The sequence below is a fragment of the Excalfactoria chinensis genome, chromosome 7 (genome assembly GCF_039878825.1).
Source record: "Excalfactoria chinensis isolate bCotChi1 chromosome 7, bCotChi1.hap2, whole genome shotgun sequence".
Taxonomy (NCBI): domain Eukaryota; kingdom Metazoa; phylum Chordata; class Aves; order Galliformes; family Phasianidae; genus Excalfactoria; species Excalfactoria chinensis.
The window spans coordinates 15,499,540-15,520,713 of NC_092831.1; the positions used below are offsets into that span (position 1 = coordinate 15,499,540).

Sequence of the window (21,174 nt, forward strand, 5' to 3'; positions counted from 1 at the left end):
GACTATCTTCAAATGCTTCATATGTTATTTTTATAGGCCATGATACTTAAATGATCCATATCCAATTCACAGATGATTTTTCTGTTAGCTATTTGTTAGCTATTGCTGCACTTTTTAGTGTTTGGCTCATCAGAGCTTTTACATTTGTAAAGATCTATTAAGCCACTACCCAAAGTAGCAGGATACTGCAGAGCTGTGAAAGATAAGCTAATGGATTCTTCTCATCTTGCCTGCCTCACAGCATTAACTTGGTGGGTCTTAAACACTGAGCTTTCAGATCAGAGACGGATGTTTGCAGAAAGAAGCCAAAGCCCCAAAGTAACTTTCTTTAACAGTTCATATCCTGTGTAACTTAACATCAACAGAATCAAAAGGGAAGTAAATCAGTGTGTGGTTTTGGCAGCTTTCCTTTTTCAGCCAACTAGATCAGACTCTAAATTTCGCAGTGAGCTAAAAGAAATTAGCAGCATTATCTTGGTCAAATGTTAAAGCAAATAGTAGTTGAAGTGTTAATCATAATTGCGGTTTTTCAAGTTATTCACATTGCGTTCCCCATGCTTACCACAGTGAGAAAATTTTGATGAGCAGCATTAAGCCTGCTTTGTCTGTGCCAGAGGGGAGAGCTGGGTTCCAGCTGCTAAAGCAGCAGGCAGACCAAACAGCTGGACTTGCCTCCCCAGAAAAGCCTTCTGCTGCTCCTGCAAGGCATGCGGCACAAGGGAGAGGAGCAGGCAGAAGGAAACTGTCGCTTTATACTACCACACATTTCCTGGTCAATCCGCTCCTTCCATCTCTGAGACATGTTCAGATTTGGTGTGGGTGTTTCCTGGAAACACCCTTCATCACAGCCTGGGATTTGCCCACAAATTCTCTGGTGGGACACAAAAGCCAGTGATGCTGCCAGCATCAGAACATGGCCAACAGTGGTCGTTTTGCAGCAGTTGGACTCTGAGCATTAGGTGATGCTTACAATCATTCTGGATTGCAATTGCAAGTGGAAGCATTCTGTATTTGGTGTTCCCTTTAACAAGTTTTTCTAATAAAACAAGCAATAGCCCCTTGGATTTGAATTCTGCATGAAAATCCTTATTTCCAACACATAAACATCACAAGAAATCTTTTTACAGCTCAGTAGGCAACCAGGAACTTAGCAGTCTTCACCCCTGCAGTGACTTACATGCCATGAGTAAGAGCATGTAAGAACAGACTGAAGAGAAAGGAGCCATACAGTAAGAGGACTAGAAAATGCAAATATTTTACCTCACCTTATTACCACCAGGTAGTTTTCAGAGGAACCATCAGCTACACAAATACAAAGCAAAGTGCAAATACTGATCAGTCTTATCTTTGCCTGTACTCCACATGCCTGAGTTAACTATTTAAATAAATATTAACAAGTGACCTAAAGTAAAATGACATCTCATTTTTTTTCATCTTCCAAAATGCCACAAGAACATCCTACACGGAGGGTCACTCACAAGAAGCCACAGTGAATAAAAGGATTTGCTGCCAGTTCAGCCTCTCTGAAGCAAAAATAGCATCCACAGGTCCTGCTGAAGTGAAACCAGCCACAAGTCTAAGTCCACCACCAAGCAGATTCTCTAGGCAGTAACACTCATCATGCCAAGGCACCCCACACTTGGCTGCCAGTCCTGCACATGGGTGCTGGTGCAGGGCACTGTGCACCAGCCTCCCCAGCCCAAAGCACACTCTTCACGGTATCATTACTCTTCCAATTTAAGTTAAAAAGCCAACTAAACCTATATAGGAGAAAAAAGCCCTCTGTAGTAGATTTTTTTTTGCAGAGTTCAATAAGAAAGGTATTGTATCAAGCAGCAGTAGCTGGGCAGTCTTTATTGGGCTCATAAAGGATTATGATTTTGCCCTATTCTCTATATAAGTGAATTTCTTAAAATATCATTTTTTAAAATAGCACTTTTTCTCCTCATGATAGTGTTTCTTTAATATATTAAGTTTCCCACATCCCATACTTTGATGGTTCGGCAATTTTCTAGTTCATTTTAAATCAGTTTTTGACAAAACAATACCAACAGTTCAGTAAGTGTCCCAGCTGAATTTCACAATTTACGTTTCTTTTTGAAATACCCTCTTACTGAATAGCTTTAGAAACTAATAAAATTTTTCAATTTTAAAGCCCCCAACTCTTCATATTAAGCACTAAACTCTTGCAGAAGAGGGAGGGCTAGTGATAGTCAATGTTGATAGCAGGTTTTATTTTTAGCAATAGAAAAGCTTTTATAAAATCAGTAATGCACTGTAATTTACAGCTTTCGTGGAAGCCCCAGTGTATATATTTTTAGTAATACTTCTGGTGCTTTGGCACACACATACATGACTGGATGTATGCCTATATGTTTATACACTAATACATAAACACTCACACATAAATACATTCACATAAACTACTGCTGTTAGTTTTCTCTGGTCTGGTTAAACAGTATGACCAAATAACACAGGTGAAAATCACCACTCAGAAATTTTTTTCTTCTGCATTAGATAAGATGCAACAACGAAGAAGAGCAGAACCCTATCTAAGACAAATAAGTCCTATTTATATATTATCCATATAAACAGTGAGGAAAAATACCAGTAACAACCACATTAACACAATTTGTAATTTATGATAACTTCACATCAGTAATCACGAAAGCTACCTTTCAGTAAGGCTGCGAAACTTTTTTCACCATCAGAATGCAGCAGGAGTTCTTCATGTGCAAGTAAGCTCTTCTAAAGCTGGGGACCCAAACAGCTGCAGATCCAACTGTTTCAAAAATTTACCACGTTCAGTATGTGTTGGACACAACCCCCGCTCAGCTGAGATAGGTGCAATTTTGGTCTACTTCAGAACAAATGAAAGCACCTTGCATTAAAATTGTCTTTACTTCAGCTGTCGTACCTTACTTCCAGTTGAGAGAAATAACTAAAGGTTGAGGGCAGGAACTTCCTAGATGACTCCAACTTACTCTGCAAGCAGAAATTGGACTTTGTTGCAAGAAAAAAAAAAAAAAAAGCTGCATTTTCCAATCAATCTCTGTACAACTTTTCCTCTAATATGTTTTAATTCTAGTATGGACAAAGTTTAAACTCTCTACTTAATTAATATTAAATACATCTTCTCCACAGTCCATGTGGAATTTTTATTTCTTTAAATACAGGTTAAGTATTTTTTCTCTAACAGTTGTTAAAAGAGCTAAGTCAGCTCCAGAGCGACAAGAAAATGGCACCAGAAAAAGGCACCTAAAAATGACACCACGAGAATGGCAAATCAGACATAAGGACTGAGAGGGGAGGAAGACTGTGCTTAAGTTTGCCTCACTTTTTTCTGTTACCATTTTTCTGGTGAATGGAAACAACAGCAAATGAAGTTTGGTTATTTCACTGCTATGAAAATAACATGTCATAATTACAGGAACTACATACATACATGAATATGTATTTTCATACATAATACATATCACACAGTCTTAAGTAGAGTTCATTTCGTGTGACAGATTGTATTTCTCTTTTCCTTAATCCTCAGTATCCCAATGACAACTACATTAATAATTTCACTTAGGTAAATGACCAGGTTAATTTTTCAGTTAACATTTTTATTTTTTCTAAAAAGGAAAAAAAAGCCTGGTTACAGAAAAACAAAAATATTTTCAATTTTTCCCATCATTTGAGGCAGTCAGTACAACAGAGAGAAAATTCGAATTCTAACTTTAATTGTAAGACTAATTCTAAAAAGAATCTGCCTTAATGGAGGTAATTTTAGAACCTTTGCATTTGACTGTATGAATGCTAATTGTCAGGGCCATCACAGACTTGTAGGATCCTTTAGGTTTTCTGTCTACTTTCTATTACCTTAGGACATCAAAATGTTCTTAAAAATATTACTCTACCATTCTAGGTTCAAAGGGTCTGGTAAGACTGCAGATGAATGGGAGGACCACAGCATTCACCTTTTGCTGTCCTTCCTCTGTCCCTTCAAATGGGATGTCTGCAGAGGTGCTGAGAAACTCTCATTTTGTAGAAAGATACAGAATAAAGTAAGGAACACATACACATTTCAAGCCAAGAAAAATCACCGGACACTTTGTCACACAACAAACTGCATTACTTGCATAATAGCATTTTCAGCTAGAGTGCGGCAAAATGCAATAGAATAAAATTCTGAGCAAGAATTTTCTAAGGCTAAAGCTAAGCATACATGTATGTTCTAGGGCGTGGAAGGCACAAATCTAGGTAAGAAGTTAACTCAAAAAACTGATCTCATGGTGAGGCTATCATTGACCGGCTCTACCAGACAAACAAAAAGTATAATGATGCTTTGGAATTATTAGTGGAATGAGGAAAAACATAAAGAATGCATGTCTAAACCAACTGCTGACATCTCTAACGAAAATCTCCAGCAAATCAATCAGTGTTTCAAATGCTATGTTAAGAAAATAGTTCTTTTGTTAAGAAAAATAGTACTGACATAATGTTCTTGCAGTGGTATGAATTAAACCAAAAAAAATAACCTGAACACTAGGAAAGCAAAAAAAAAAAATCACCTGTTGAAGAAGTACTTAAGACATTTTGGTATCAAAAGGAAACAAGCATCAGCTGAAATTAGTCATAAGCTATATCTTTTGCTAAAAAAATGCTCAGCAAACTTTCCTGTCTTCACAGGTAGAGACGTTTTTCTTTTTTAGTAATCAATGCAAGATGTGCAAGCTGCGGGCAAAGCCAGAAAAACTCGAGTTGTTGTAGACACCCTCCAGAACACTAGACAAGCATTACTGTCAAAGCTTTTCTCAAGAATGACACTTGCTGGAGTACTCACTCTTTATTTTGCCAGTGAGTGCAACAAGGGACTTTGCTTAAATACACAGGAATTTTTAAGGTATTTCAGAATATACAATTAAATATATACAAAATCATTCAGGGCCTGAAAAACATCTAAGATAAGGACCAGAAATAGCATGAACTGGCTGAAAATGAAAACCCAAAAATGGAATCTTCAGAGTTGTCCCATATGCCAAGAAACACAAGGAATATGTCAACACAGGCAGTACAAAATATTGACACTGCAGCTCTAAGTAGGATAGATTGTTTACATAGCCTGGAAAAAGAAACCACACTTATTTTATATTAATATACTCATTTTGCTGAGGCGGCAGCTCTTAATAGAGTGACATCTAAGCTGGTGATGGTGTATTTGCAGTATTTGTAGTAGATAAAGCATAGCTAGCACTGCTGACAGTAATATCTGATCCAGGACAACTTATTATGTTACTATAAGTAAAGTAGTGATCTAAATGTTTTATCGTCAAGTCTAAGCGTAATGGATTTAATGAAAAATAATAATGCACATGCTGAAAGAGGTGCCTACTTACTTTCTAGTCCTTGTTAAAACCCAGTGGTTTCACTATATTACTTAATCAGTGTAGGCAAGTGGTGGTAATTTTTTACAGTGCTACCAGAGAATATATATAGATAGAAATTAATAGTTAATGTTTATATTATATTAATAATGTTTGGGGTTCCTTCCCATTGCCATTGCATATAGTGTTATCTGTGTGTTCACAGTGAGAAACATTAGTTGCAAGATAAACTTCCTTTTTTAGTGTTAATGTTACAGAGCCTTGGAAAAAAGATGGTGCTGTGGACTAAATGTCCACGTTTCTAAACCCCACACAAAAGAACCAGGCTGAGCATGATAAAGCTCTTACACTTCAAGAAGAACCTGTCAGATAAAGAATATTTTTGGCAAGTATCCTAAGCAACTGAGAGGTCAGCAATCATCTTATTTCCCAGACTGCTGTGCCTGACTATGACCAAGGATGTAGCACTGGACTGTCTTCTGTCAGGGGAAGTACACTTCTAAAATCATAATCTACATTAACTCAGGAAAGAAACACAGGCTTTATTACTCAGGAGCCTGGCAGCTGAACAGCAATATGTGAGATCTACCCTGTGAACAGTATGTACTGTAGGCAGCATTGTTAGAATGAAAGAAGACTAAAGATGAAGCCAAGACTCCTGGTGAGATCTATCAGATGCTTATTAGCACAAGAGATTTCAAAAGCTACATGACAGAAGGGATAAAACAACAGAAAACAATCTAGGATAGCGTACAGTCAAGGAAGAGAAAGAAATATCAGTGTTATGTGTGAATGTAAGCTAAACATTTGTAAATGCCATTCTACAGAAAAACCAATGTAAAATGAAGACGAAAGTACTGACCTACTTCACGGCTCTTCGTGTTCTGAATACCTCATATTAGCTTTAAGGCTAGTGGTTCATTTTCATTTTCATTCATTCAAAATCATCATCCAACTTTTCTCCTGTCTGCCAAGAAACCTGCAAGGAGGTTATTAATGTAATGCAATGTGGAAAAGCAGTTGAATGAAGCAGTGTCACGACACTCCAAGTATGGTGGAAACTTCTTCCAAGAATCTTTGTATCGAGTCATCTTTGATGTTTATAGTAGGCTTGCAGCTCCATCCCCCCAGTTAGCAAACTTCTGTGCATATCTACTGAAGAGGAAAAAAAAGGGAAGTGTCTTTGCCTCAGGATAAATCAAAAGGCATTTCAATAATGCCTGCTCTTGGCAATGTCTAGTATGATAGGAACTTACTGAAGACCAGGTTCCTGGCAAGACAGAAGAGGAGAGAGAGCTTTGGGCATAACTGTAATTTTGTTAAGATGTTAATTAAAATCCATATTGATCCACAAAGAAAAGTATACAATAGAAAATTTGTATTCACTACATCTGGTGCTGGAAAGTCATTCATAAGAATACTCAGGCTCCACAGGAAACACAGTGGTATCACAGATACAATAAAGGGCCCAAAAACTAAATAAGATACACGGACATCACAGTACTATGCTCACTTGAAAGACAAGGTGGGGAACTGTGATTGATTCTATTCTAACTCAACAGCATAAAGCAGAGAGTAGATAAAAAATGGGACATGAACTACATGTTTATAATGACTTTAAAGAAGAAATGACTTAAGCAAAATCCTTTAAGGGCATATTCAATGGAAGTAATATGCCAACAACTTTGTCTAAAACCTCTTGCTCAAAATTTACAAATCAAACACAAATATTTACCCTTTTTATTTATTTTTGTATCAGATTTCACTGCAAAAATAGATGAATTTCAATAATGGAGTATCAACTATTTGTATCTCTGCTGAAGGTTGTATGGTAAGCACCTTTAAAAAAACCCCAACACTACCCCTTCCAATATTTAAGTGAAAAGCTGGAACACAGACCTTTGCATGAATGTAAAGATTTTTCACAGCTTTTTAACTACCCAAATTTCAAATAATTACTAGTTAATCTCAGATAAAATGCACAGATTTTGCATTGTTTGTCTTTCTTTGAAGAGATAGAAAAGACAGGAGGTTTCAGAGTAATTTTGTTAGGGGAAGCTCTTAAATAGTCATGACTATATACAGTAAAGAATCAAAACACATCGTAGAGATTGCAAGGTCCAAATTGTTAATCCGACAAATAGATGACCAGGAAATGCAGCATGTATTTACAGTGTTGATTAGGGCAAGAGAATTGAGAACACCCTAAAACACATGGAGCCCAACAATGCAATATACCCAACCAATATTTATTGCTGCTTCTGTAGAAGCAATTTCCATTTTGATGTGTTCTCTCACACATGATGTTCTGAAACAGTTAAGTAACATGAAAAATACAGGTTCAAGATTATATCTGTCACAGATGAAAATACAGCATTTATACAGCATTAGATTACAAAGCCACTGGTTTATGGACCCAAGGTCCTCTTGGGACTGCCACAAATCTACATATTGTCATACGGTGATGGATTTTTATGTTTGCTTATCTGAATTAAGAAGAACCCACATTAATAACCGAAACAAACAAAACACGGTGATTCAGTCTCACAGTCTGAGGGAATTTAACAGTGTCATCTAGTTCTGGTAAAGATCACAAGAAGTCCACAAAAACTGTCAGGAAAACCTCCTATCTCAGCCAGCATTATGGAAAGAAATTCCTAATTACAGGGGTGGATGCTTACAATGTGTGCACATCTGAATTTGTTCTACACTGCAATGAGAGACGAGACTGATGACAGTCTTGTGCTAATGATTCTACAAACTACCAATGAAATTAATTCTGCCAGATGTTTATCTGGCTAGTGAATGATTTCTAAAATTCTACTGTGCTAGATGAACTTCATGAACATTCTAGATGAACTTTAACACTGAATTCTGCCAAATAAAATATCAATTTTCTGGACATAGACAACACTAAGCATGGAACTCCATAAATTTATGATACTCAACAAACACAGGAAAGAGATTACATGACATCTACGATAGCAGATAACTGGACCTGATGATAATTTGAGGATGCTTCCATTCTGGTTTTCCCAATCTATTAAATTTACACTAGACACTAGGCTTTATTACTAGCTTAAACCAGTTTTGGACATGAATGTTCAGAGTCAAAACATGAATGCATACTATGTATTCATGATTATTAAATAATTAGCCTCAATTTTCAGACTATTTCATGATTATTTCACCTCGTGAATAAGTCCTGCACATTACCATAGCCATCCCTCTCCCACCAATGCGTTCATTTAAAGGTACAGTTAGTCCAGTGAAGGACTCAACATGGATCTGATTCAAAAGCTTACCTTAACTTAAAAGGAGTTCTCGTAGCCTAAAGTATCAGAGAATACATCCTCATATGTTTTTGAAAAAAGCATTTTGTATGTTCTACCACATATAAAAATTAACATGCAGGTACATGCCACAGAAAGTGGTATCTAATGCAACATTCTGGTATCTCTAAATCAATTTGTAATGTAAAGAAAAAAAAAAGGGGAACACAAAGCTATCCCCATCTGTATATCCACCATCATCACCACATGCTTTTGGTACAGTACATTTGATAAAGCAATACATAAAAATGCAGTCAAATACCTCATAATTTCCTAAAAGTATGCTCTTGTTTAGAGTACTTAGTAGGTTTTTGATTTAACCTAGCTGGAAATCAAAGACTCATTTTTAAAGCAAGGTAAACAAACACATAAAAACACGAAGGAGCACAAAATCCCAGGCCTCCCAGGTTTCTGTTGTGAAATGTAACCCAGTGAAAGCTACCAGCCTTATTTTAGGTATCATCTTCATTTCTTGACCACTTTTTCATAGAGATCTCTCTATCTATGCCCTCACCCATCCCTAAGAGGGAAACAGTACAATCAATCTGAGGAAGCCACATGTGCTTTTTAATAGCTATGCCTGACAAAGAATAAGTCTTGTAGTAAACAAGATCCACAAGTAGGAAATCATTCAACATGTGAGAAAGGTGACAGAATTCACTAGTTTAGTGTCAACTTTTAATTCCTAGGTTAGGGTGTTTTTTTGGTTTTTTTTTTGAGTTTTTCTAAAATGCCATTCATGAAATATTAGAGATGCCTGTCTTTTATTAACATTATGTCCTCTGACATCCATGCAGTGAAAGATAAAAAGATGGCATTAAGTTTTAGCAGGGAAGTGAAATGTTGCATGGTGCAAGGTGACTCACTCTCATTTAACTGATTACCAAAATGTAATCAAATAAAGCCTATGATCTTTACAGTGGCAAAAACAGTGCAGCAAGAAGAAAAATACAATTTTTAAAAGTGAAAAGACCAATTGAAATAAACCATATCTACTAGTAACATTTAAATGAGTCCTCTGCAGCTATCTGGTCATTGTTAGGCCATCCATACTGAGAAAAGAAAAGAAAAGAAAAAGAAATGGAAACACATGACAGACTGATGATGTGCATGTAATTCAAGACAAACTGCCTTGAGTTTAGATTAGCAAAAGAAAACTTTAGGAAACACAGATTTTGTAAAACAGATCTAGACTTAATTGACACAATTCTTCTCACTCTGCTCGTTTTTGGTTGTTGCTACAAATTTCACACACCTTTCTCTAACATGTTTTCTGATAGCTTCTGACAAACTTGAGATATTTTCATGATGGACTTTGGCTGTAATCCACTATGGCAATTCCTCCGTTTCTAAACCCTCACATTTAGTCCTTCAAATCCATTCACTGTGAGCTGCCTCACCTGCCATTCTGATTGCAATGCCTCCCAGACCCTCATCAGCTCACCTCATCTATCCACTGTCACACAAACTTGGGCTCGATTTGTTGAAACGGAGGAAACTTCTACTGGGGTCGAATGATGTAATTTGGGGCTGAAACTAAGTGAAGCTTGCTGGTTTGGATTGTGCGTTAGGTGAAATTCTGTGAAACAAATCCTGAAAGAAAACAAAACAAGACTATGAATTCATGCTTGCATTTTGCATGGAATTACTCCTTTCAAAATAATTTCTAAGCATTTTAAATTAATCACAGTAGGCCTGGAAAAATGCAAGCTTAATTGCAGTTTTACATTTATGTTTCAAATAAGAGAAGATAAGGGGTTGGCTAAATGTCTCACAGAGTTACTCCCTTACTCGCTCACTTGTTGTTCACAGTTATTTCCTAACAGCCAAACAGCCATACAAATTTACATGATTACCAGTACTGCTGTTGAGTCTAGTAGGGTTCAGTCTCTTCTCCATCTTTCTTTCCAAAAAGTAGCAGAAAGCCAAGACACCAAGCACGTTTTTACCCCCACTATACAACACTTATGTGGACGATACAACATACATCAAGCAGACAGCTTAGCCAAGAGATGGATGGATGGGCTGATTCTCATCCTGGCCGCAACAGAAAAGTTCTATAACCCAGCATTTCACTCCAAAGCCCCACATGGAAACAGCTATCCACGAGGCCTACCCCAGGAAACAACTCCCAGCCCGCACCATAACTACCATGCTGGTAACATTTAAATGGCTGCTCTTCATTTGACAGACACAAGGTACAGGGACAGAGGGTTAGTGAGGGAGGAGGTGACAGACACTGCAGAGCTGAGACACACACAAACATCTACAACCTCGTACTTTTAATACACCTGGAAACCTCAATGAATGTTTTTCTTACTCTGCCCAAATGCTCAGATTCATTCATGCCACTAAATACAAGATTTAATGCCTGAAAAAGAAACACCAACATATATATATATATATATATATATATATGAAATATATATATGTGTGCGTGTGTGTGAATGTAAAAAATGAAAACAAAGAAAAAACAACACTCTATATAATAAAATGTCAATAAAAATACCTTACTAATTACTCTGCTACCTTCTTAAAATAGGAACAGCATCTCTTATGTCTTGATTTTATGATTTCCTTTGGCCCACATTAAAAAAGTAATGCAATTACCCTTTATAAAAAGGTTGGCTGAGGTCCTTGTGAAAATCTGCTCAGGGTGATTATTTAGCTGAGTTTTTTATTTGTGGAATTTAGGCAAGAATGTCTCAAGCTGTTTTTCAAAATAACTGCTTAATCTGCTTTAGTATTTTAGTATTTGCTAAAAAAAACAGCATTTTCTAACAAATGGAGAATAAGGTTAAATACTCTAATTATGAACTTGCAAGAAGATTTAAACACAAAGATTGTGTAAAGGGGTTATTAATTTTTGTACATTTGGAGTCAATTCTCAAGATTAAATAATTACAGTTTAACTAGAAATAGGTAGGTCACTCCAAAAGAAATTCCCCCTGTTTGTTTCCAAGGAAGCTACAACAGATACAAAGAGCACAACAACGCCATTTGATAGAGCAAATTCTCAAAGACAAAACACTATTTTTCAACATATTTGCCACCATTAGCTATGCATTTTCACAAGCACTGAACAAGAGTTCTTCATTTTGTGGTGTGACAGTTGTGTACGGCTAAACAGAACACAGCTTTCCTTTCTCATTACTGCTGCCATGGCTGAAACCCCACCACCCACTGCCTCACCAGGCTCACATCCACTCTTTGGTTTCCACAGACATTCAGCAAGCATTGATGAATGTCAATGGGCACAATTTTTTCCATATGGAGGAATTCAATGACTTCTCTTTTCTTCATAAGCACTTCGATGTGAGATGCCTTTTTGTCAGTCTGTCCCTTTGCTGCCACCTTTTACATGGCAACAACATGTAATGGAATACTTATGGGATGGGTTCAACAAATACTGTCATACTACAACATTTTTTTGCTAGGTCTTTCCAAATTATTCTACGCAACTGATGTTAAAAAGGAACTACTAACATGGCTAGACTTCAACTAGGGGAGCATCCCGATTTAAAAAGCTGAAACTTTGTCACGTCCTTTAATTAAATTTTAATTAAAACCATGTCTAACAATTGTTCTCTTGAATGGTGCTTTCAGCATATCTGCAACACAAACGTTGTTACTGAGACGCTATCCTGTGAATTATGCAAAAGCAACTTCAACCTATGGTATCTGCCCCCAGTTTTTTCTAGTTCTCTCTCCAGTTACTCCTGACTTAGTGGAGTCTTACATACTTTATAAAGCTTCACCCCCTCTTCCTCAATTCAACTACAAGGACCAGCTCCACCACAAAGGCGCAGAGGAACCCGAGGACACTACAATGATGACACAAACAAAGATCTCTGGTAGGTGCAGACAATCACAACATCCCACTGGTGCTCCCTGCTCATAAGGCACAGCCCAAGGCCTGGCTTACTGCCACGTGCCCAATAAGCAGCCTATAGGGCCTTTCAGGCCAAGTGCCACCACTGCAAAACTTCTGCCAACACTTTTTAGCCCTTCCCAAAAGTCATTAACTACTACTAGGATGTAGCAACTCTCTCTCTTACCATACCAGTTGCACTTTGCTTGTAAAGATATATCTTCATATATATTTATTTTATTTTTTTTTTCAACTGAATAATAAAAATCATGGTTCTCTTATCTCCATCTTAAATATCATCTTTCTTTCTGTAGAATGACCAAATTTTTCCAAAGGTATGACAAATAAGACTCTCCCCACTAAGCAGTTCCCTGATGATCATGTCTTGGTAAGTTCCACTTTAATAATTATTTCCCTTCAAAAACTTTCTAATTCACATCCTGCACATCTATCCCCACAAAAAACTCTATACAAATTTTCTGGAAATGACAATTTTTGGACATTTCCAATCTATGAAATTTGACAGAGGAAAAAGGACTATGTCTCTAGAAGTTGATAGAGTGATTAAAAAAAACTACAGAAGGATTATCATTGCTTATTAAGTGCAATACTTTGAGCAAATTCTATAGAACCCTTTCTTACTTTATTCCTATCAGATTCATTAGCATATATCCAGCTAATAACTAGCAATCACCCACTGCAGGAAAAAGGCCCAACCTAAATCTGCTTAGATGGACACTACTGCAATTTGGTAAAACTTTTTCATTTCTCATTCAACAGCTTTACAGTGTGTGCACTGTTACACACCCTTGAAAACTCAGCACCCTGTTCAGCACCACCATGGTCCCATTCCACAGAAAGACAGGAGCACACTGATCCTGCCGCAATGCCTCCAGCTCCTGTGTTGCTCCACACTTGGGCTTCTCATACTTCTCTTTGCCATCCACTACTGATCTCTGCCAAGAGAAAGAGCTGGACAGACTTTCAGTCTAGGTTCACACAGTTCTGGCTATGTTCATGCTTATGAATGCATCTCCTCTAATTCAGACATAGGTGCCTACTTTGCTGAGGTTCTTCAGACATCCAGGTTGCACTCAGATTTAGGTCAAAAAAACACTTGATGTGCCTTCACTGCCCAATACATTACTGAGTAGCACACTCAGGGAGGTGCAGAGCTTGTGGCAGCTATGACCTCAGCTAACTTAGTCCCAGTTTATCTCCCTCTAGTATGGCAAATAACTTTTATATTTATTTTGTATTCTTCCATTGAAAGACAATTTTTCTACAGAAACAACCGAACTGCAGTACCCCATGGGCATTCCCTAGTTAGCAAATCATTACTTGAACTTCCTCCCTTTTGTCCTAATATCATGCAAAGGCTTCCTTGCTGCATAGTGCCATTCAGTGTTCTATTGACAGGGACATACCTTTGTTTTAACTGTATGTTATCTTTTTTTCCTCTAATTATTGAGTTGTGAGAGAACTGTCAGAACATGTAAGTCACTGTTAATGTTCTTCTGAGTGTTGTTAAATGCTACACAAACTTTACATGGCAAGCTCATAACTCTTAACACATCAGATTTTCTATGTTAGTGGCTGTTCATCCACTATGATTTCTTAATGGACTCTTTAAAAGAACTAGATTGTGATTAATTGCAGCCCGTGATTGGGAACATGAAAAGAATTGGTTTGAACCTTTACCCTAGTCATACACCAGGGTGAAAGAAAAGGCATAGGTTGTGGCTTAATAGTTTTTCTTAGATAATTGGTGACGTTTCTTAATAGAACCAAACAATTCTATGTTTTGTTTATCAAACTCTCTCTTTCCTTTTTTCTCCCCCTTGCTTTTTCCTCCCCCTTATTTTGTCAAGTAAACACTGGAATTGACTTTTCGGTCAACTGGGATACGTTTGCATACATCACCTTCCTTTATAAGGAAAAGTTTTGTATATAAAAACTCAGTTGTCTGTAATTGTTAAAGAGCATTCAAACATTTATTTAGCTTGGGTACCAACCTTTACCTTAATTCCCTTTTTCTCTTCCAGTTTCTAACCTTCACCTCTTCAGAACTGGCTAAAATGTCATATAGTTGGCCTATCCATTGGAGAGTTTTCCAGAACATTAAAAAATAGATATGAAACAATCACCATGCTGTTTATTTAGTTCTGCTTGTGTGGAGGGGAGGAGGCTCTTTATCACTCATATGCTCCTACCAAAATTGTTGAGTTATTGAGCATTTTTAAAGCTAGTGGCTAGATTTTTAAACCTCCACAAATAAAGAACTGGCTTATTTTAGCCAGCCGACATGATCTCTAATGTTTTTTTAAAGTTTCACTGTATATGTGCAGAAGGCTGTTTGGGACTAGTCAAACTAGTCTTGGAAGACAGGATATGGAAAGCAATGAGCTCTTTTTATCATCACACTGATTTTTCCAGTTCAGGTTTTTCAGATGTGATGGCCCAAAGTTCCTTGGATTTCCAACTGCATCTACAAAGGAGATTAACATGCTCAGGAAGCCGAGATTCAGAGTAACAAAGAGAGCTGGTAATACTGTCATCAGTCTACTACTGACAGAAATGAAAACAATTTCAGATACATTGATAAATCCTTTCAGCTTCAGTATCATTTTTTAAATTTACCCCTTTTACAAACTAGCTGTGGAGCTTCAGTACTCCCACCTGCCTACCACAGGAGTCAATGTCTGCTCAGTTGCAGTGCTCCCTAGGCAATGTTTCCCAGGCTCTGTTTTGCCACCTGAAAAACAGGATAACACTTCTGCAAATGTGTTTATGAATGCCTACATTTGAAAGACTGGCATTTTGATATTGCCCCGCCTCTACAAAGCCATGTCCTTTTCATTAAATGGCTAATAGAGAGTTCCAATCACAGCACAGCCTTAGGTGTAATTTCTACAATATAATCAGTAAATCACTGACAGCATCGCAAGGATCCCTTTTCCTTTCTCAGTATGCCAAAATCATCCATTTTCAGGAGTCACTCACCTAAACTTATTTCACCATATTAGGAATATTAAAAAATAGCGAGGCCTATTGTGTCTATTTATCAAAATCTAAAACTCTCTGACAATTGAAGTTTCAATTTATTGCCACACTGGTGCTACTTTAAGAGTAAAACTGAAAGACACGTGCTTAATAAAACAACCTGTAACTGCCTTGAACACTATCTCAGAGCCTGAGAATGAAAATCAGCATGCTCATTCCCATGCAGTGGGAAATAACCTTAGCAGGAACAGACCACAAGGAAACGCCAAAAAACAGTGGAAGTTGCATTTCTCATGTACTCTTTAAAACATGAAGGCCACAATTGTCACATCAGCAGTGGGCTTTACAAGCATTTGAAGAGGAAGGAAGAAAACACAACAGCATCTGTGCCAGACCTGGGCAGCATCATTTGCAATCGTTTGCATCATCTGCAGAGCCACACAGTGCCTGCTGCTCAGTCTGGAAGAAGAGCAGGTGAAACCTACTCCAGCTCCCCCAAAACCTGCAGCAACCCCAAGCGTATGGACAGAGTCCAAAAGGATGTTTGGGGCCGAGGACAAGCACATTTCTGCTCCTAGGTCCTGAAAGAGACATGCCAAGGCACATCACCACTTCAACTTCTTATTTTCAATTAACTCAGTTTTTTAATACTTGAGAAACAATTCATTTTTCTGAGATTCATACTGGCCTGTTTCAGGGGTCCATCTAGTTCCAATCCTCCTGAGGCAAGTATTTCAGAACTGAAACCTAGATCTGACAGAGATATTCTGTTCACTTAGAAATATTGTTCAAAACATGTCCTGAACTTTGCTGAAAAAGGTTCTCCCATTCCAATACACAGGTCTGTCTATGTGTTTGGAGCTGCAGACATACCAGTGCTTTAATCCCTCCTCTTGAGGCCTCAGCAATAAAGTGGGGATAACCACACTTACCTACTTTGTGGGGTGTTGTCAAGATTAATGCTCACGGAGCCGCAGGTAGGCAAAAATCATTATGGCTCCCATCCTGCAACTGCTAATGCACGAGCTGCCTGCTGCACACGCATTGAGCCTAGAGGAAGCTAATTGACTCCTCTGAAGGTGCAGCAGTTTGCCCAGGCCCTATCAATAAGCTGTTAAGTGTTTAAAAAAACAAAACAAAATGCCACTATATTAAATGTGAACACAGCACAACTTTCAAATGATCCCGCAGAACAGAGCCTCTGGGGCTAAGCATGGCATAGGACAAGCATTTGTAACAGAATACAATGTGGAGATATATATTATAGGAATATAAAAACAGCTATTAAGGCAGCTGTTTGATGTAACTCTGTGCACACACTCTCAAATACACACATCTACGTGCATACAGCACTTAAGCTACAATAAATATCTCACAGATGACTGTGTGTGCAAACAGATAAAAATGCAGACACATGACACTTGCACAACATACCTTCAATTCTTCTCTAAACTTTTGTCTCATCTCTTCCAGAAGGCTGGAAGAAATATACTCATGGTTCACTTTGGAGAATGCAAATGAAATTTCAGACCTATTTTTTTCATCAATATGTGCCACAAAACCAATTTATCTGACGTCAAATTCAAATAATTCACTTGACGTCACGCTGAAGAAGCCAACCATGAACACTGTACAAATTATTATTTTGATCCCATTGTTAGAACAGAATTACAGCAAAAACTGCACTTTCCACAGCTATTAAAGCAGTGACCCTGGCAGAGCATGCTTTTGTGCTGAACTTTTTATATCACCAAGCCTATTAATCAGGTGGCAGTTCAAACCGATGCGCTTTATATAGTTGACCCCGGCCAGTGCTTTAATTACTTGGTATTAAATGGTAATTAAGACTTTTCACATTCAAGTTTAATTCAAAAAAATTAAGTGTAAAATCCAGTAATTTAATAAAGAGTTGTGTTCTTTACTGTGCCTCAGCCTGGACACTGAGGATGCAGCAATTTACTATTGACAAGCACTAAAGGAGCAGGTCATTTCACAAGTATAGTGTGGACAAAGGTGAGCCGGGCAACTGATGAAATCTGTGGCCAAGGCGAAATAGCAATCTCTGAGCCAAATGGTAATAAAGTTACTGAAATGAAGCAGTGTAGCTTTGAAAGTGAACTGTCATAAGGAGGATACGGGCCTTGGGATGCTTTGTCTGGCATAATTAAAACATTATTCCCTAATAGCCAATCCAGGTGGTTGGCCCTACCTCTGCTTTTCTGTATGCTACAACTGAAGAGCAAAGACACCTGGGTAAAACTGATCAAGAAACACCAGCAATCTCAGCAACCTTTCTGTGAAACAGCAACCACCTCAGAGATGTATTTATTAAACTTACAATACGCGTAGCAAAATAAGAGTCGTGCTTAAATGTTCTTTCTTATAGTATAAAATTATCTATCTGTATTTTCACCCAAGTGCAAGAACCAAGTAGCAACACATTCAAATGTCACTATCCAAAATTCCCCACTAAATCAGAGACAATTACTTCCCTCCCTCAATAGCTATTAAAGGCAGATAGTTTAATCACTGGGGAGGCAATCTGGTGCACAGGACGCTGAAACAGGGGTGTGGAGATGTAGGCTTAACTCGCGTCTCTACTACTGACCTGCTAGGTGACCTTGGGCAAGTCTCTTCACATTTCAGCGCCTCTTTGTGTCCCTATTAACCTTTGTCCATCTCAGCTATTTAGAATGTAACCCCTCTGACGCAGAACAGTCTCTCAGTACATGTTTTTACAATACCAGCACAACAAGGTCACCATCTTGGTTGAGACCTCTAACTGTTACAGTAATCCAAATAAATACGAACAATATATTCAATTATTCAGAATCCAACTTACATTTATTCAATTTTCCCATAACATCTGGATAGCTGAGGCACCACCACAGATTAGAAAGTACAACCTACATCCACTTAATGTCTTACCCACTGTTTGGGTGATTGAAATCTGTACTGATTTTCATGAAGCAAAGAACACCTAACCCACTGCTTTTAACACAAAGATGGAACAAGCCATTAGTTCCCAAGTTACTCAGATCACATGGGCTATAAATCATGCCTGGAAGAGAAACAAGAAGGCCCACCCAGGATAAAGTTTGACCCAGCGTATCACTTAAGCATGTCCTTGAATTTAAGCATAAGTATTCCCACTGAAGCTCCTGAAGCAGGCTTAGATATGGAATCAGAGCGACTCTAAATATGAGTGTAAGTATGTTAATACATACATTGTGAGATAATGCATTATTCCAAAACTTCCCAAAGGAGTGAGCAAAAATACAGCTGTCATTAAAGCAGGTGACTAACTGATGGGTGTTTCTTGAGACTGAACATGCTCCCCACCAAGCACATGCCACATCCATGCATGCAATTCAAAGGATACTACAAGTACTTGCATTTCCCTTATTGACGTCAATGTTATTTTTAGGAAAGCACAAGTAGCAGTAAAGAATTGTAATTCAAGATGTACTGACCCACAGAGGAAGCTCTGGACAATCGTCTTGGCAGTGCAACTTTTGCAAATCAACTAAAATCCTACCTGAAGAAAGGGCTCGACCCTATGCAGATATTGATATATCAATAACACGTCATGAGTGACAGTAGAACAAGAGACATCAGTTGAGTGGAAAAAAAAAAAAAGAACGAAAGAAAGAAAGAAGAAAAACCCACGCGTGGCTTAATATTCACCCTCTGAAGGGATATAAAAGCTCTACAAAAAAAGGTAATAATAATAATTAAAAAAATAAAAAATAAAAAAAAAACAAAACCAAAGCAGCCTGCTGCCCTTCCTATCCTCATAAACTTTAACTGTCCAAACTGAAGCTTGGGGTACAACATCATTATTATTTTTCACACAAGAAATCTTGTTTTCAAGTATGGCATGATGGTAGGATGAAATGATCTTGGAGGCTGGAACGAGCATGACTTATTATCACTAGAAAGGGACTATTATCTGGAAAAAGAAATTACATAAACTATTTGTCTTGTATATATAAAAATCTATCACAATCATAAATAGTGCTGAAATAAAACAAGAAAAACACACCGCAATCTTGTTTAATAAAAGGAATTTCATTAAAGATATTTGCCTATCCTAAGAATTTATATACAGCCAAAACGTGGAAAATGCAGCTCCTTTAGCAAGGAGCTCAGTTACCACAACTGATCCACACTGCCAGCCTCAGAATTCTAATTGTGTTTAATACAGTTTCATGTTGCATCAAAGTACAAAATCAATACCATTTGTCCAGCAAACAGGAAAAATGGAATCTATAAACTGCTCTTATTGAGTAATTAAACACCTATTATTGTCATGAGTGGTGAAACAATGAATTTGATAAGACAAATTTTTGCAAGAAAACACTGCAGTGATTAATACCTCCCTACGTATTAAATAAAAATGACTGCCTTTTGTGCAGTACTGCTGGCAGAAGAACAGGAATGAGAGAAGTAGTTGCCAGTGCCACAATAACAGGCTAACCTTGAACTGAACTCCTTTCCTCAAGAAATTAAATGCTGTAGCAGGACTTTAAATCCCTCCACTTAGAGCTCATTTGTGTTCCACGTAACCTGCAGTTCCTGAAGAGAACTCATTATCTTCAAAAGGAGAATCCTTTTATAATTTCTTTACAAATGTGTATATTGTTTCTACAAAAAGTATTTCATATCAGAAAAGGGATAAGAGTATTAACAGTGTAAGCAAGGCAAAAAGGCTCGTATCATTAAGACACCATTTCTGCTTCCTGGGAATTCAAACAGCAGCCACGGTGGAAAAACGAATGAGAATGAGGTTAAAGAAAATGTACCTTTACAGCAAAATTTTAATCTGTTAGATTGATGCTAAACCGCCTTGGTCTTTCTGCTGCTATATGCTGTATTTCTATGTACAGGCCCCCTCCCCCAATGCCCCTCCTGTAGCTTTGGCTTCCTATTTTTCTTTTCACTTAGAATGATGCACTAGGAACAACTATAGAGTACAAAAGATGAATCTATGGATGTGACACTTGTAAAGGGTAACCCTATTTCACAAGTGAGATGGGACAAAAAAGAAAGAAAAAAGGCCACAGAAGCAATAACTGCTCACTGAATTACCATTAAATTGTAAGATTTACAATCCAATGTACAGTAAGTGCATATCTAATGGAGTTTGTCCTCTAAAAGAATATAAAGTAGATCTTTGCAGCGTAAGATGTATGCAGGTTATTTTTTTTATTTTTTTCCTTTTTTTAAATTTTATATATTTTTTTAATTGGAGCACGCAGAAAACAAATGTGCACATTAATTCCAGGATTTTGATACACATTACAACTGTGCCAAGGCCAACATTAAAATATGATAAATACAGCATGATTAGTAGGACCAGGCTTTTTATTTTCCAAACATGCTCACATGCTACAAAGAGAGATAAAAGATGACTTCAGTACAGCCAGTCAATACTGCTTTCACAGATATCATTGGCGAAAGCAGATCACATTATTATAAATTTAGTTTATTGCTATGATCTACTGGAATTCAATGAAACGACTGAAATGACTTCTGGTGGGGGGGGGTGGGGGGAGGCAGGGCAGCTGCTGACCATTTCCAACGTCCTTTACAC

General features: G+C 37.6%; 1 protein-coding gene across 8 annotated transcripts in view; it reads right to left on the bottom strand.

Annotated features, from left to right (window-relative positions):
• Window positions 1-21,174, bottom strand: part of FIGN (fidgetin, microtubule severing factor) — a 104,773-nt gene that overhangs the window by 60,565 nt on the left and 23,034 nt on the right. Inside the window, exon 3 of one of the 8 annotated variants that reach the window (XM_072342259.1) lies at window positions 10,149-10,297. The exons of the other annotated variants lie outside the window; for them this stretch is intronic. The gene's annotated coding sequence lies outside the window, so the exon portion shown is untranslated. The remainder of the gene's footprint in view (window positions 1-10,148; window positions 10,298-21,174) is intronic. 8 annotated transcript variants of the gene reach the window in all.